Below are 16,755 nucleotides of genomic sequence, written 5' to 3'. Positions count from 1 at the left end.
AAAAAGAGTGCTTGGCACTGGGATTGAACCCGCAATCCTCGGAGCCGGAGCGCACAGGTAATAGGAACTCKCGTTGCCCCCAGTGGACGGTATTGAAGGAATCTCCCGATGTCCTGGATACCTGGCCGAACGTTGAATACTGAAGTCTATCTGGTGTGATCTAGCTACACTTCCCTACTTATGAGATATGGCTAATTTGCCTCTGGAGGCTGAGAAAATGCTGCACTCCACTGCATTGTCTTTCAGAGAGAAACACAAACCTCATTAACATCTTGCAACCGGGACAATGTGAAATTGCTTATGTTAAGCTGCAATTACATGGCATCCTACTCTTTTTACTCACACTCACATTTCATCATTTAATTGGATTTCCTAACACTTCCTGCTGTTTGCAGGCTGCAGGATGGAGGGGTGTAAGTGTAAGTCTCTCTAAAATGCATGTCTAAATCTGCCTACCCCTAACACTGTGAATAAGAACTTTTGTCAGTAACTCAGTATAATGTGGAAGTAAATCTACCTGTTATACATGTTCCTATGATTGTCAGGGTTGGCAATCTGTTTATTAACCAATACATTTTAGCTGAAGTAATCGTGTATCCAATTGACTTGCTCCTGCCATACAGTACAGCTATGACTGGGCTGTAAAGTATTTCCTTCACATTACAACCAGACAACAAGCACAATGATGCAACATGCTTTTCTGCTTCTTGCATACACACGTTTATATGAAGCTTCATGGAAACTTAGTAGCTTATAAGCGGTCTATAATATTGGTGAATGCTCATGGCATGTTTGCTCTGGTCATCGGCTGTGTTTGTACCATCCCTTTGACTCCTGTTCCACCCTTTGTTGAGCATTAGTAAACAACAGCCTTTGCCAGGTCATTTTTTCTGCTGCATTAAGTAATGATGCCTTAGTGAATTAGGCATGTTCCCTCATATGCCTATGGAGTTTTTATAAAGAAGCCAACATGTGAAGGTATGCATGCCCTGTCTGACGTATTACAGATATATAATAAAGTATCGTAATATGCTGCAGGCATTTATCAAAAGACAATCACTTTATTAAATGCATCACTTTATGTTGTTTTTCTGTTCAGAAACATATTTATTTTTTAAGTCCACACTTAAGACATGTTATATAAATCTTCTGTGCTCTGTCTTTTGGTATTAGGCTTACTGTGAGCTTGGAGATACAGACAGTTCTGTGTTTCTCTAAACTGGTTGGTTTGTACAAAACAAGTACAACAGATCTGTTTACTCTATTTACTGTGCCTCAGAAAATTCTAGGTCATATTTTCTGCAAAATGACTGAAATTATACATCAATACAAGGAAGGTAATATAACTGTTACAAGTTTTGGCCTGAGGCAAGAAGACTTTATGGATTTTGAATCAGCTTATATATCAAGCCGAGAATTCTCCTCGGCATCACAAAAACAAGTTATCTTTATGTACATATACAATCTATCCACAGAACTCTACCCATCTCCCACTCGCTCCCAATTATATATGGAGCCTGTAATTAAAAGATGCAAATCACTGTGGGCTTTTCAACTGTCAGGGAAGGGGGTGAAACAGGAAGGGCTTTGTGATTCAGACCTTCTGAAGTACCTGTGACACACGGTTTGTAGTCAGTTGATTAATTCTATGCTCCGTGGACTCATTCACTACACTTTTAGAAAGCTTTCCGGGTCTATTTGAAGACATCTCCAAAAACACTTTACATTTCACCAAGATGCCCTAACCCTACAGAAATATGCACCTTTTATGGCACAGACATGTACTGCAACATCAGGTTCCAACAACAGAGTTTTATTTAAAATCATAAATCATCCTAATACTGTCTTGGTACTGTTGGAAAGAGCTGTGAGCAGGTTCAGCAAAGGTCTCTTAGGACAGGCAATTTTCTGTACAGTAAACTTGAGCAGGAGCCATATGATGGACCCTCCAGCACCACAATCTATGTTCTGATTAGAACTTAGCAGAGATTGAGTGATGTAACAACTCTGTTTGGAGATGTGTAGGCAGCTATTAATATTCTTGAGACAGTGTTCCGGAGCAGGAACCCAAAGCTTCTTAGCTGTGGGATGAAAAAGTCAATATGAACATGAATTAATGATTCCTAAGCTCATCAGCAGCGCAGTGCTCACCAAGGCCGACATTTTGTGTACAGTCATTAATTACCTCTGTGCATACATCAGGCAGGAAGGAACACATTCGTGTTCGAACACTTCCAATATGGGTGGAAGACACTGATGGGCCCCAAGTCCAAAGAGGAGAAAGCTTGCCATCTGCCAATGAAAGAGAGTCAATGACAGTCACATCTGCTCTTTTCACCAGTTTGGCATTAGCGTCAGACATCTATGCAGGAGACACAGACACAAAATATTTAGCAAAATGACTGAAAACGTATTTGTCATCTTATTACCGGTGATACTTTTTCAATAAGCTAAAAATTCCTCCTGTAGGATTGATGCCCCTTATTGAACAAAAGCTCAAGTTTTAAACGCATTCATTAAGTGAATGGTAACAGACCCTTTCTGCCTTCAATAGACAATAAGAATGAACACAAGAATAGGATGACCTTTCAGCATTATTAATAATCACCTGTTCCTYCTATTCAGGAGTACAAAATATAAGTAATCCAAACAAAAATTAGAGTGTTATGATTGAGAAGTAATGCTCAAAGTACAAGTTTATGATTAAAAATGTATTCTTAAAGTAAAGGGTTATGATTAAAAAGCAATGCTCAATGTACAGGGTTATGCTTGAAAAGAAATGCTTAAAGTGCAGGGTTATAAATGAAATGTAAGGTTAGGTTTTACTATCACCAGCACGATGACAATGATTTAAGTATAGCACAGGAGTGCATTTCTATTTCAACTGAAAAAGTAATGAAAAAAGGAAACTCAGAGTGATGCATCAACCTCACATATCCACATATATAAAGCAATGGTTCAACATAATTACCCTTGTAGAAGTCATTGCCCTTGTGAATTATCCTCTAATACTGAAAAAGTACCACAAAGCAAAATGTAACATTTTATGCTTATTGCCACTCAAAATGGGCAAATGTCCACATTTCAACAAGGGCTAGAACAGTGAAGGTAAGGTAAAGTTCAGCTATTTCTCAACCCTGACATAGAAGTGACATTGACGTGTGGCCTAGCGGGCACCTTTCTCACAGTACATCACCTTCGTCAAGGTGCTTTGTCTATATTTGTTGACCGACCTTTCCTACATTCAGATAAATTGGAAAGGTATGGTGTTCTCTGACAGGGTCTCTTTTAAACGTTCAAGACAATGACAAGACTGAGTCTCTCCAGCACATTGCATTACCATATATAATACTGTACTGTATATTGATATAAAGACATATCATTAATCTCTTCCATTGCTACAGTATCGTGTATTACATGTATTTGAAAGTGTAAATATCCCAGGTAAAAAAACAGAAATCATATATCATATTTTAACAGCATGATTACTGTCTCAGTGGTTACTAGAAAGAGCAGAAAGAACGTTGACGAAAAAGCCATTACCTTGTCCTGGAGAGGGCTCTCTCTGGATGCTTAGCTGACTTCTGATGAGCAATTAAATTCTCAGGTTTCTTCTCTGTTGGTACAGCATTTAGAATAGCAATGGGAGCAAAGAGAGGGAAATGCTTCTGGATCATTATTTTCATAGATCTACTGCAGATGGGATTTTCAGTCAAGTCTTGTCTACCTACTCAAATAGCTTGCTCTTGCCTGGGTTGCTCTTTGGGGTGGGGGGGGGGGGCTGAAGAAGTCACGTCTCACCACCAATCTGACATTCCTCAGAATTCACACCCACCTTKGCTGGGTGAGAAGCAAGCAGACCTGTAACGACAGGTGAAGAAGGGAGAAGGCCAAACACGCAATAGAGTACTTTCTCCAATCTGTGCCTGAGGCACCTACACTCCAACACCACCATATTATGTGTCATCCTATATCTTGTCTAATATAGAGGTGACTGCAGTCTGAATGGCCCTAATAATGTAAAATGAGAAAAGCGGTCTCAAAAGTCTGACAACTGTTGTGCGATCTGAAGCTGATGCTGTTCACACCTTGGTTCTCAGTGTTAAATAGAATCTCTCTCTCTCTCTCTCTCTCTCTCTCTCTCTCTCTCTCTCTCTCTCTCTCTCTCTCTCTCTCTCTCTCATGTTATGTGTGGGCGTATGTAGTGTGTGTTGAGGTGTCAGTGTAAGTACTGTCCATTCGGAAAGTATTCAGACCCATTGACTTTTTCCACATTTTGTTACGTTACAGCCTTATTCAAAATTGATTTAAAAAAAAATTCCCTCATCAATCTACACACAATACCCCGTAAAGTCAAAGCATGTTTGCAAATGTATAAAAAAACAACAGAAATATCACATTTACATAAGTATTCAGACCCTTTACTCAGTACGTTGATGAAGCACCTTTGACAGTGATTACAATCTTCTTGGGTATGATGCTACAAGCTTAGCACACCTGTATTTGGGGAGTTCCTCTCATTCTTCTCTGCAGATCCTCTCAAACTCTTTTAGGTTGGATGGGGAGAGTCACTAAACAGCTATTTTCAGGTCTCTCCAGAGATGTTCGATTGGGTTCAAGTCCGGGCTCTGACTGGGCCACTCAAAGACATTCAGAGACTTGTCCCGAAGCCACTCATGCGTTGTCTTGGCTGTGTGCTTAGAATCGTTGTCCAGTTGGAAGGTGAACCTTTGCCCCAGTCTGAGGTCCTGAGCGCTCTGGAGCAGGTTTTCATCAAGGATATCTCTATAATTTTCTCCGTTCATCTTTTCCTCGATCCTGACTAGTCTCCCAGTCCCTGCCGCTGCAAAACATCCCCACAGCATGATGCTGCCACCACCATGCTTCACCGTAGGGATGGTGCCAGGTTTCCTCCAGACGTGAAGCTTGGCATTCAGGCCAAAGAGTTCAATCTTGGTTCCATCAGACCAGAGAATCTTGTTTCTCATGGTCTGAGTCCTTTAGGTGRCTTTTGGCAAACTCCAAGTGGCCTGTCATGTGCACTTTACTGAGGAGTGGTTTCCAACTGGCCACTCTACCATAAAGGCCTTATTGGTGGAGTGCTGGAGAGATGGATGTCCTTCGGGAAGGTTCTCCCATCTCCACAGAGGAACTCTGGAGTTCTGTCAGAGTGACCATCGGGTCCTTGGTCACCACCCTGACCAAGGGCCTTTCTCCCCCGATTGCTCAGTTTGGCCGGGTGGCCAGCTCTAGGAAGAGTCTTGGTTGTTCCAAACTTCTTCCATTTAAGAATGATAGAGGCACATTGTTCTTGGGGACCTTCAATGCTGCAGACATTTTTTGGTACCCTTCCGCCAATCTGTGCCTCGACACAATCCTGTCTCGGAAGTCTACGGACAATTCCTTCAACCTCGTGGCTTTGCTTTTGCTCTGACATGCACTGTCAACTGTGGGACCTTATATAGACAGGTGGGTGCCTTTCCAAATCACGTCCAATCAATTGAATTTACCACAAGGGGACACAAATCAAGTTGTCGAAACATCTCAAGGATGATCAATGGAAGCAGGATGCACCTGAGCTTAATTATTAGTCTCATAGCAAAAGGTCTGAGTACTTTTATTTTTTTATTAAATAGCAAAATTCTATAAAAACCTGTTTTCGCTTTGTRATTATGGGGTAATGTGTAGATTGACGAGGGACATTTTTTATTTAATCCATTTCAGAAAAGGCTGTAGCATAACAAAATATGGAAAAAGTCAAGGGGTCTGAATACTTTGCGAATGCACTGTGTGTGTGAGTTTGTGGGTAGAGTCCAGTGTGTGTGTATAGAGTCAGTGTAAAAGAGTTAGCGCAGAAAAGGGTCAATGCAGGTAGTCAGAGTAACCATTTGATTAGCTATTTAGCAGTCTTGTTTAGCAGTCTTATGGCTTGGAGGTAGAAACTGTTCAGAGTCCTGTTGGTTCCGAACTTGGTGCATCCTTACCGTTTGCCATCCGATAGCAGACAGAGCAGTCTGTGGCTGGTGGCTGGAGTCTTTGAATTTTTGGGGGGCCTTTCACTGACAGCGCCTGATATAGAGGTCCTGGATGGCAGGGAGCTCGGCCCCAGTAATGTACTGGGACATACTCACCACCCTTTGTAGTGCCTTGCGGTCGGGTGCCTTGCAGTTTCCGTACCAAGCGGTGATGCAGCCAGTCAAGATGCTTTCAAGGGTGCAGCTGTAGAACTTTTTGAGGATCTGAGTGCCCATGCCAAATCAGCTTGCTGAGGGGGAAGAGGCGCTGTCATGCCCTCTTCACAATTGTGTGGGTGTGTGTGGACTATGTTAATTCCTTAGTTATGTGGACACCAAGGAACTTGAAGTTCTCGACCTTCGCCACTACAGCCCCATCGATGTGGATGGGGACATGCTCGACACTCCGTTTCCTGTAGTCCACAATCAGCTCCTTTGTCTTGCTGACATTGAGGGTTAGGTAGTTGTACTGGCACTACACTGCCAGGTCTCTGACCTCCTCCCTATAAGTTGCCACATCGTCGTCTGTGATCAATCCTACCGCCATCGTGTCATCAGCAAACTTGATGATTGGGTTGGAGATGTGTGCAGCTACGCAGTTGTGGGTGAACAGGGAGCACAGGAGGGGACTAAGTCCACACCCCTGAGGAGCCTCTCTGTTGATGGTCACCGTGGCGGATGTGTTGTTGCCTACCCTCACCGTTTGGGGGCGGCCCATCAGGAAGTCCAGGATCCAGTTGCAGAAGGAGGTGTTCAGTCCCAGGGCTTGGGGATGAGCTTGGAGAGGACTATGGTGCTGATCTGTAGTCAATGAATACCATTCTTACATAGGTATTCCTTTTGTCCAGGTGGATGAAGGCAGTGTGCTGTGCAAAAGCGATTGCGTCATCTGCGCATCTGTTGGGCAAAACGTCATTACAGGACTAAGATCGAATCCTACTGGTGCTCTCATGCATGGTTCAGTGTTGCCTGTGTAGAGGGAAGGATTTTTCAGCAGAATTGTCCAATATTAAACCGGAAGAAAAAACATTCTGTACAAAAATTTGAATTAGAATATAGATTTAGAAAAACTATATTTGGAAATTTGTCTAAGGCTTCAGTACATAAAAACAGATATTATGTAATATGCGCACGTTTCATATCWACGGAAGGAGGAGATTGAGCTGCACCCACTGCAAGTTACGTTAAATCTCTAGCATAAACACACGGGGAGTTATTCTATATTCAAAATGGCCCGTGACGTGTGACGTGAGGGTGCATCAATTGACTACACCATCAGGAGCACATCATACTCGAGATCATTAAATAAACTTTACAAAGTGCAAGTGCAGTTCCAAGTTAGTATACTTTACATCATCACTGGTCTAAAAGCCATAATCAACATAAAATGTATAATTAAAATAAATCATCCTAATTAAATCATTAAGACTGAAGAGCACCTGGTCATCTACATAATTCAATAATTCATATGTACGTACATCATGATCCCAAAAAATTATATTAAAGGGATAATCCATCCCCAGCAATCAAAATCATAATATTCCTGTCAATTTGGTGAAAGCCTATTTCTATTAGTTAGTAAAATTCTCCCTATGATTTAACTTCTAAGGGGTCTGTCTGTGAAATCAGGAAATCATTTAGGAATGCATCATAGCTACACTACATGACCAAAATTATGGGCACACCTGCTCGTCGAACATCTCATTCAAAAATCATGGGCATTAATATGGAGTTGGTCCCCCATTTGGTGCTATAATACCCTCCACTCTTCTGGGAAAGCTTTCCACTAGATGTTGGAACATTGCTGCGGGGACTTGATTCCATTCAGCCACAAGCTCAATAGTGAGGTCGGGCACTGATTTMGGGCGATTAGGCCTGGCTCGCAATCGGCATTCCAATTCACCCAAAGGTGTTCGATGGGGTTGAGGTCAGGGCTCTGTGCAGGCCAAATCAAGTTCTTCCACCAATCTCGACTAACCATTTCTGTGTGAACCTCGCTTTGTGCACACGGGCATTGTCATGCTGAAACAGGAATGGACCTTCACCAAACTGTTGCCACAAAGTTGGAAGCACAGAATCGTATAGAATGTKATTGTATGCTGTAGCATTAAGATTTCCCTTCACTAGAACTAAGGGGCATAACTTGAACCATGAAAAACAGCCAAAGACCATTCTTCCTCCTACACCAAACTTTACAGTTAGCACTATGCATTGAGGCAGGTAGCGTTCTCCTGGCATCCACCAAACCCAGATTAGTTCGTTGGACTGCCAGATGGTGAAGCGAGAACTGCAACACTGCTGGGTTTTTCACGCTCAACAGTTTTCCGTGTGTATCAAGAATGGTCCAGCACCCAAAGGACATCCAGCCAACTTGACATCACTGTGGGAAACATTGAAGTCAACATGGGCCAGCATCCCTGTGGAACGCTTTTGACACCATGTAGAGAACTGAGGCTGTTTAGAGGGCAAAAGGGGGTGCAACTCAACATTAAGAATGTGTTCCTGGTGTTTTGTACACTCAGTGTATTTAGCTAAGATGTGCTAAATCTAAAAAGTGTACCAAATGATTCAACAAAATGTATCCTTCAAGTACCATCTCGCAATGCTCCCTGCGTATCTGTGGGAAACGTGGGAAAGGCTGTTGTTGCCATAGCAACATACTGTGCACTTGCTCTGGGCAGAGAGGAACTGCATGTTGAATTAGTGAAATAGACTCCTAAATTGYCAGTGCAGTTTGTTTAGGCAATTGTACAGCTAGCTAGCTAATTCACTTGCTGATATGTGATTGATCTAGCCAGCCCCGAGAGAGCATTGCATTGTGGGTTTTGTAGTCGACTTGAGCTGCAACAGATTTCCACAACGATTTTCACATGTTGCTACCAACCTAGTCTCGGTTAGTAAAATTCTCTCGCGAAAGTATGTCATTGCCTGTTTTACTTCTGGGGAGTATGGTGTTAACAATTGCGATTACCTTTTTGCAAAGAAAAGAAGCGAAGTCTCCTCCCTTGCAAACGGACTCTCTCTGCCAAACCCTTCTCTTCTGTTAATTTCACCCATGTTTATAATGAGCATATTTTAGCTTTCATACATTTTTCTGAATCAGAAAATGTTGACTTTGTGGCTGTGGAATCTTGTGGAAACCGTATATCATCAGCACACAGGCTTGAAATCACTGCACCAGTTTAAGCACTGCCTTTGCCCAATCCTGATTCGTGCAAATAATCGATGATAAAAACCCCAAACCAGGAACTACTGCTGCTCATAATCACATAATTATATGTGTGCCTTGATAGATTCTCGTTGTTTCATCTGTCCATGAGAAATTACTACCAACCTTATTATAACAACAAAATTAAACATTTGTCCACAAAAAATATTGTTTTCGCATATTTTGTGTTATTTAACACTGTTTAACACTCTTAATCATAAATTAGTGTGTTTGGGGGTAGATTTCCCTTTAACATTGACAATGACATGTTCATATATCAATGGAGTAGGTACCTCTCCAGTAAACCACTAACTGCCTGGCAAAGAGGCCTTTGTAATACCAAATTCACTGTCAGGCCATTTAAGTAGTTGCACACCTCTAAATAGTGTGTCAGTGTTCCTCTCAGCAGTCAGTGTCTGTCTCAGTAGCACTTGGCTGGTGAGTGTCTTCACACAACACGAACATTTGATCCCAGCTGTAATTGATATTCATCTAATCCTCTCCAATTCCAGGCGGTTAGACATGCTAAAATCATTGCATCCCTTCTGCTCATGCTCTAAAGCCTTCTCCTGCTTGGCAAATTGATGTGTGTCCCGGAGGGCCTCGATACACATTAATCTGCTTAATCCAAATGTAATTGCTGCATGCTTCCTCTTCTCTTCAGAACGGCTCTGACGGTTTTACTGAGTGGGGTTCATCATAACGCAGGGCATTATTTCCCTGTCTGTTCTGTTGTAGGAGAGAAGGCTCATTGTCACCTTCACAGTTCACACCCTAAACTGCTGGTCTGGTAAGAATTCCAGGGGATGGAAGTTTGGATACATACACTCATATGCTACTTTTCGACTGGTAACACCAGTGTTAACTAGGGCAGGGGTGTCAAAGTCAAATGGACGGAGGCAAATAAAAAATTTAGCTACAAGCCGAGGGCCGGACTGTTCGAATGTTCATTGAAAAATTTTTAAATGACGCATATAGTCTAGTGAACCTAATTGAACCTACTGAAAACCTAACAAATATATTCCAATATGATCAGATAAATAAAGCAATATTTATAGGCTCTGTCAGTAATCTTTAATTTTCAACAGACACAAAAGACAAATTTCCTTTATATAAAAATCCCCATAACATGAACATTAAATGAAAGAAACCGGTATTCAAGGCACCATCAGTAGCCTATATTTTCTATTTTAGCAAAAGTGGGCTAATTTACTTCAAAGAAAAAAACAATAATAGCAATTTTCTATCATCCACTCAACTAGAATATTTTTAAAATATAATTGGATTGAAAATACAATAAAATAAAGTGCAAAATCTATTAATCAAAACACACACTTGTTTAAAGAAGTAACATCCAGTGAAACAAATATTAACTTTAACTTTTAAACTTGAACTGAGTAAAAACTCTAAATATGTGATTGCACAGTAATGTTCACTTGTTTTGAGGTTGAGGGTGATACTTGGTGGTGTCCCATCTTTTCCACAAGTTCATCAATGTTCGGGGTAAGCCTCTGAGCTGAGGAAATCCTCAGAATTGAGTGGAGGTGTTCAGCAGTAAGTCGACTTCTGTGTGTGTTTTGTTCAGGTCATCAAAGAAAACAGTTGTTCACACAGGTATGTGCTGCCAAACATAGACAACGTTTGAGCAGCCTGGATGCGCAGCTGGGCATTGTGTTGGGGAGGAAACGGCGAACTCCGCAGCACCACTGCCGCATTTTTTGCCCTCAGTGCATCATTGCATTGGAGGTCAATCAACTCCATTTGGAGGTTTGGTGGTGAGCTTCCCACGTCAACAGCAAATGGGTTACCGAGCAGTTCCAACCTGCTTTTTTGTGCTTCAAAGTCAGCAAATCGGCGTCGAAAGTCAGCGGCAAGCATACCTATTTTATATCAGCCAACTGTGCGCCGGGAACGCACTGGTAGAGAGCTTCTTTTTCATGGTTGGCAGCTGGGAAAGTGGCTCAAATTTTCTTTCCGCATCTGCGTCTCCCACAGAGTCAGTTTGGTTTTAAATGCCTTCACTGTACTTACATATCAGAGATGACATGATCCCGACCCTGCAGCTGCAAGTTCATTGCATTCAGATGACTCGTAATGTCACACAGAAAAGCCATTTCACACAGAAACATTGTCTTCGGAGTTGTGTTGTGTCTTTCCCTTTGCTGTCCAAGAACAGACAAATCTCCTCACGAAGCTCGAAACATCTTTGAAGCACCTTTCCCTGGCTTAGCCATCGCACCTCTGTGTGATAAAGGCAAATCACCATGCTCCGTTTCTAACTCCGTCAGAAATGCTTGAACTGGCGGTGATTCAAACCTTTGGCTCTGATAAAGTTAACTGTGCGCGTGATGATGCTCATTACATGCTCATTTTCAAGGCTTTACCGCACAACGCTTCCTGGTGTATGATACAATGATAAGCTGTCAGCTCACCTGTCGCGTTTTCCTCTTTCATCTTTTCCCGTATCTTCGCACCAGTCCGCTCCTGTGTCCACACATCGCAGGTGCTCCGTCGGTTGTCAAACCCACGAGTTTTTCCCAAGGCAGCTCCATCTCATTTACACATCTTGACACCTCTTCATACAAATCATGCCCCGTAGTTGTGCCATGCATAGGACGTAAAGCCAAAAACTCCTCTGTCACGCTTAGGCTGGAGTCCACTCCGCGGATGAAAATGACAACTGGGCAATGTCAGAAATGTCGGTGTCTCATCCACAGCCAAGGAATATGCAATGAAATCTTTTCCCTTTCACAAGCTGCTCTTTTAGATTGATGGACAACTGGTCTACTCTCTCGGCAATGGTGTTTCTGCTCAGACTCACATTTAAAAAGAGTTGCCTTTTTTCTGGGCAAAACTTCGTCACAAACTTTAATCATGCAGTTTTTGATGAAATCCCCTCCGTAAATGGCCGGGCTGATTTAGCGATCTCTTTCTGCCAAAATAAAACTGGCCTTGACAGCAGCCTGGCCTTGTGATTTGGCTTTTTTGAACAGAGCCTGTCGAATTTGAGGCCTCGTTTTAATTCCTCTGCCTTTTGTAGCCTTTGTTTCCATGTCCATATTCTTGTTTTTGTCCGCGTGTTTCGTTTCATAATGTCGTCTCAGATTATATACTCTTTCAGTACGCACTTTCTCACACAGAAGACACACAGGTTTTCCAGCTACCTCCGTGAAACATATACTCCGACTCCCACCTTGTTTGAACCCCCCCGTTCTCAGTGTCCACCTTCCGTTTGGCCATTTTTGATGGGTTTCTGAAAGTTAATTTTACTGTGATGCTGACGACTGCTGTGCCAATAAATATTGAAATGAAGCAGCCTACTGCTCGGTGCGTCACCGTTGCATTGTGGGAAATGTAGTATTGGGTGTGTAAAAGATCTGCGGGCTGCCGGCTTGCTGCGGTCTGCGGGCCGTCTTTTAATAATAAAGATCATCCCAGGGCCGTAAAAACCTTCTCGCGGGCCGGATGTGGCCCGCGGGCCTTGACTCTGACATATGTGCACTAGGGCATAGACCCTTAAGCTGTACTAGGGAAGTTGTGTTTCTAATGCTAGGGCTGTCAGTGGGAGAAACAACAGGTGTTAAAGTTTACAGCTAACCAACGTTATTTAAATGAAAGCTGAAAAGTACCAGTGACATGGCTTTGGCCCAAAGTGAGGACTGGTCCGCCGGGCCATGGCCAGTGAGACACAGGTCTCAACTGGCCGGCCCACGTAGATGCAAACAGAAAAGTCTGAGCTTTTGGGTAAAACACTGTGGTAAATCCTGTATGGAAATGTGCCAATAGAGTGTATTACAGAGGAGGTTGATGGGAGGAGCAACAGTTGAAGTAGGAAGTTACATACACCTTCGCCAAATAAATTTCAACTCAGTTTTTCACAATTTCCTGACATTTAATCCCAGTACAAATTCCCTGTCCTAGGTCAGTTAGGATCACCACTTTATTTTAAGAATGTGAAATGTCAGAATAATTGTAGAGAGAATGATTTATTTCAGCTTTTATTTATTTCATCACATTCCCAATGGGTCAGAAGTTTACAAACACTCATAAGTATTTGGTAGCATTGCCTTTAAATGTTTTAACTTGGGTCAAATGTTTCAGGAAGCCTTCCACAAGCTTCCCACAAATAAGTTGGGTTAATTTTGGCCCATTCTCCTGACAGAAGCTGGTGTAACTGAGTCAGGTTTGTAGGCCTCCTTGCGTGCACACACTTTTTCAGTTCTGCCACGAATTTCTATGGGATTGAGTCAGGGCTTTGTGATGGCACTCCAATACCTTGACTTTGTTGTTCTTAAGCCATTTTGCACTTTGGAAGTATGCTTAGGGTCATTGTCCATTTGGAAGACCCATTTGCGAAAAAGCTTTAACTTCCTGACTGATGTCTTGAGATGTTGCTTCAATATATCCACATCATTTTCTCCCCATGATGCCATCTATTTTGTGAAGTCCACCATCATCCTGCAGCAAAGCACCCCCCACAACATGATGCTGCCATCCCCGTGCTTCACGGTTGGGATGGTGTTCTTTGGCTTGCAAGCCTCTTTTACCTCCAAGCATAACGACGGTCATTATCGCCAAACAGTTCTATTTTTGTTTCATCAGACCAGAAGACATTTCTCCAAAAAGTACGATCTTTGTCCCCATGTGCAGTTGCAAACCGTAGTTTGGCTTTTTTATGGCGGTTTTGGAACAGTGTCTTCTTCCTTGCTGAGCGGCCTTTCAGGTTATGTCGATGTAGGACTTGTTTTACTGTGGATATAGATACTTTTGTACCTGTTTCCCCCAGCATCTTCACAAGGTCCTTTGTTGTTGTTCTGGGATGGATTTGCACTTTTCGCACCAAAGTAKYTTKATCTCTAGGAGACAGAATGCYTCTCCTTCCTGAGCGGTATGATGGCTGCGTGGTCCCATGGTGTTTATACTTGCATACTATTGTTTGTATAGATGAACGTGGTACCTTCGGGCATTTAGAAATTGCTCCCAAGGATGAACCAGACCTGTGGAGGTCTACAAATTTTTTTCTGAGGTCTTAGCTGATTGTTTTTTATTTTCTCATGATGTCAAGCAAAGAGGCACTGAGTTTGAAGGTAGGCCTTGAAATACATCCACAGGTACACCTCCAAATGACTCAAATGATGTCAATTAGCCTATTGGAATCTTCTAAAGCCATGACATCATTTTCTGGAATTTCCAAGCTGTTTAAAGGCACAGTCAAATTTGTGTATGTAAACTTCTGACCCACTGGAGTTGTGATACAGTGAATGATAAGTMAAATAATCTGTCTGTAAACAATTGTTGGAAACATTTCTTGTGTGCTTGCACAAAGTAGATGTCCTAACTGACTTGCCAAAACTATAGTTTGTTAACAAGAAATMTGTGGAGTGGTTGAAAAACGAGTTTTAATGACTCCAACCTAAGTGTATGTAAACTTCCGACTTCAACTGTATGTGAGGATGGGCTCATTGTAAAGACTGGAAATATAATTAATGGACCGGTTCAGGCACATCAATCGTATGGAAACCACATGTTTGAATCTGTTCCATTTATACCATTCCATCCATTACAATGAGCCCATCCTCTTATATCTCCACCCAGCAATCTCTGGTGTATTAGTGATGTTGACTGCTCTGCCTGAAAGATTAGTTAAATAAGTAAATGAGCAAGAAATAAATACAATGTTCTGTTAATGTTGTGCTGAGCATATTTAAATGCTGAATTTCTCTTCCTGTTTTGGAATCTCTCAGAATTATGAATGGCCCAGAGAGAAGGAGAGCACATACACTCACCCCTCCTTTGCTGACTCTAGCAGAAAGTCCTGAATTTTGATGATTTTGTGTATAATCATGTTGAAGCCGGATGTTGACCCACAATCGATAACAGGTCAGGCGATGATTGATGGCATAATGTTTTCACATTTTTACAAGGCCATTTATTATTCTGAGTTGCCTAGCTGTAGGTCCACATAGCATAAGTGCTTCCACTTTCGCTTTCAATCAAGTTTTGTACTCAACTCTTCCTTCATCTCAAGTGTACTGTACCTAACAACAAAAACCATCTCTAGAATTATTCCCTGTCAAACTATGCTTTCCTCTCCCCTTTATATTTATATCATTAATCAAATTCTGAGAAGAACATTTCTTAGGAAAACAAGATAGAGGGTAAAACGAGTGAACAACAGCAATAGGGACACTTCATAGGCCTTGACTTACTGAATATGATTGATATGTGATGATAGTGTGTCTTGGGTTGGGGAGGTGAGATATATTGTCACCATTGGCCTATGCAGCCAGGCTGAGAGCAGAGCAGCAGAGGACGTCTCCAGGCTCCCCGGCCGGGCCTCCACACCCACAGGAGCTCATTAGAAGTTAATGAATCAACACTATTGATCCGTTGTCACTTCCCTGTGCTGGTGCCTGAATGGAGCTAAGGGTTCACGTTTACCATGGCATGCTCCACAGGGATGAAAGACCCCTGTCTGCAGGCTCCTTGACCTGACCTGAAGGGCCTGGGCCGAGTCAGGATGGCGCCAATTTAAACTCTTTACCCCCAGTAACTCCAGCCAACCGCTTCTCTAATTCTATTTATTTGCCTCTCTTTGTCTCCCACTCACTTGCTCAAGGTAACTACTATGATAATGATGCCATTTCCAACGTTATTATTCTGTTTGTAGAATAGTTTTTGTGAGTACAAAACTGAGAATAATTGGGCTCTATATAAGATAAAGAAATGTGTATATTTTGTTCTTATTGCATGCTATTAGGTATATTCATTACTAAGAACTATATTAAATTGTATATTGAATATACAGTTGAAGTCGGAAGTTTACATACACCTTAGCCAAACACATTTAAACTCAGTTTTTCACAATTCCTGACATTTAATCKTAGTAAAAATTCCCTGTCCTAGGTCAGTTAGGATCACCACTTTATTTTAAGAATGTGAAATGTCAGAATAATAGTAGAGAGAATGATTTATTTAAGCTTTTGTTTCTTCATCACATTCCCAGTGGGTCAGAAGTTTAGATACACTCAATTAGTATTTGGTAGCATTGCCTTTAAATGTTTTAACTTGGGTCAAACGTTTCGGGTAGCCTTCCACAAGCTTCCCACAATAAGTTGGGTGAATTTTGGCCCATTCCTCCTGACAGAGCTGGTGTAACTGAGTCAGGGTTGTAGGCCTCCTTGCTCGCACACGCTTTTTCAGTTCTTCCCACTAAATTTCTATAGGATTGAGGTCAGGGCTTTGTGATGGCCAATCCAATACCTTTGTTGTCCTGAAGCCATTTTGCAATAACTTTGGAAGTATGCTTAGGGTCATTGTCCATTTGGAAGATCCATTTGCAACCAAGCTTAAACTTCCTGACTGATGTCTTGAGATGTTACTTCAATATATCCACATCATTTTTRCTCCTCATGATGCCATCTATTTTGTGAAGTGCACCAGTCCATCCTGCAGCAAAGCACCCCCACAACATGATGCTGCCACCCTCGTCCTTCACGGTTGGAATGGTGTTCTTCGGCTTGCAAGCCACGC

The 16,755-nt window shown here is 42.1% G+C and overlaps 1 long non-coding RNA gene and 1 pseudogene across 1 annotated transcript; one reads left to right on the top strand and one right to left on the bottom strand.

Moving 5' to 3' along the window:
* Positions 1 to 16,755, top strand: part of LOC111980014 (piggyBac transposable element-derived protein 4-like) — a 459,185-nt pseudogene that overhangs the window by 93,532 nt on the left and 348,898 nt on the right.
* Positions 1,091 to 3,744, bottom strand: LOC111982115 (uncharacterized). Its single transcript, XR_002879671.2, has 3 exons — positions 3,544 to 3,744; positions 2,186 to 2,292; positions 1,091 to 2,081 (listed from the first exon to the last, which is right to left on the bottom strand). It is a non-coding gene; the product is annotated as an uncharacterized lncRNA (long non-coding RNA).

The sequence above is a fragment of the Salvelinus sp. IW2-2015 genome, linkage group LG20, assembly GCF_002910315.2.
Source record: "Salvelinus sp. IW2-2015 linkage group LG20, ASM291031v2, whole genome shotgun sequence".
Taxonomy (NCBI): domain Eukaryota; kingdom Metazoa; phylum Chordata; class Actinopteri; order Salmoniformes; family Salmonidae; genus Salvelinus; species Salvelinus sp. IW2-2015.
The sequence above is the reverse complement of the archived record's forward strand: the minus strand, read 5'-3'. Positions and strand labels throughout refer to the sequence as shown.